The sequence below is a fragment of the Gossypium hirsutum genome, chromosome A12 (assembly GCF_007990345.1).
Source record: "Gossypium hirsutum isolate 1008001.06 chromosome A12, Gossypium_hirsutum_v2.1, whole genome shotgun sequence".
Classification (NCBI taxonomy): Eukaryota; Viridiplantae; Streptophyta; class Magnoliopsida; order Malvales; family Malvaceae; genus Gossypium; species Gossypium hirsutum.
In genome coordinates, this window is record NC_053435.1 from 11,810,779 (window position 1) to 11,812,658 (window position 1,880).

Genomic DNA, 1,880 nt, shown 5'->3' on the forward strand with positions numbered 1-1,880 from the left:
GACGAAATAGGCAAGGTCGATGACGTACCCGTGCGACATACACCATAAAAAGTAGGCATCATGAGTGTTGATGACGCGAGTGCTCTCTCGCCGTCTTGTAATTGTGTGAGCCAAAATAGCGTGTAGGTACCTCAGAGATGGAGGGAGAGCCGATACCTAGGAGCGACTAGGATTGTAGGTGGCCCCACCTAGTACTAGTGTGTCCCAACACCGTGAAGGGGAACGATGGATGTGGCGGTTGAGAGCATATATGTCATTCTCCTCCTTGAATTCCTCTATATATAAACCCAGCGCCGTACCAAATTCTGGGACGCTGAGCTGGCGGACTAACCCTCCTAGGCAAAATTGGACTGTGCCGGGATCATCGTAGTTAGTCATTACGGTCTGAAGATGGAACGCTGAGCATAGTTCCATCATGATCACGAAGTATGTTGGCTCGATGATCCCAAAGAACAGCTCCCAAGGGTCGGTGGTTAGGAGGGCCTGAATCGCTTCAGCCAACTGAACTTGTTCTACCGCGACCCAGTCGATGCAGCGACCCGTAATTAAAGGTCGGGCTCGGAGTATTTGGAATAGTACTTCTTGGGGCCCGATGGGAAAGCTCAGGAAAGGGTGACGAACTTTCGCGGTAGGACCCGAGAAAGATGACGCTCACTTCCTTTTCTTTGAAGCAAGGACAGCGGCCTTTTTACCACGTGAAGACGACATTCTGAACCTGCAATCAATACCATAACTTTGTTTTAATAAGTGGACAAGGAAGAATGTATCTAAATTCAAAAAGGTCATAGATTATGACTAATACTTCAGCCATAACTATCATAACTTAACAATTCTAATCAAACTAATCCATTTTATAGCATACTTTTGTGGCATTGCATGATAATAGCATGAATAATAATATAAAAAAATTGGAAAATAACAAGAAGCATTTGAAAAGTATGAGGATTGAGTTAGAATATTTGAAAAAGGGATGAGTATTCCAGCTATCCTAACCATGAATATTTTACTTTTAACTAATCAAATGGAGTAAAGAAATCTTGTAATGAAATAAAAAAAAACTTGAACATGAAAGAAAATGAAAATTATTCTAGATTATGACGTTTAAAAGTATGGAAATAACATAAAAACTTGCATATTATTATGATAAAAAGCCTTAGAAATCATTAAAATAGACAAGAAAGAAGTAATCAAACACTAGGAAGGGGGGATTGAGCGTCAAAAATGGAGTTGGAGGCGGCGCACGGGCCTGGCGGGGAGGCCGTGTAGAATTGTAGTGGCTAGGGTTAGGGTTTTTTGAGTGGGGAAGACAATGAATAGTACAGGGTATTTATAGATTTTGCGGCACACAGCCAGGTAACACACCCGTGTTCCCCAATTTCAGCCAGTGTGATTCGCAAATTTTTAATTTGGGCACGTTTGACATTTAGTTTACACCCGTGTTCCTTGGACGTGTAGGTGCACACAGCCGTGTCGTACGGCCGTGTCTGGCATTGTTCGCTTCTCCCACGCCCGTTTCAATCTAACAAGTTTGACCATGGGTGCTAGACACGGGCGTGTCGCACACCCTTGTTGTTTTAACAGGTTCACCCATGATTCTTCCTCACGGGCGTGTCACAAGCCCGTGTTGCTTTGGCAGGCTCGACCACGGCCATGTCGCACGGCCGTGGCTTTTTATCGTAGCCCGTGTTTGGAGAAATCTTTGCCCTATTTTCACACGGCCCTAAGCACGCCCGTGTGCTTGGCCGTGTCTCTGTGGAAAGCCTGTATTCAAGAGCTCCGTTAGTACGTTAATTGTTGAAAACTAAATTTTAAAGAAGTTAATACAGTTAGTGCTCGAGTTTCCCCTCGAGAAGCACTTATTTATAATCTAAGCTCGACTT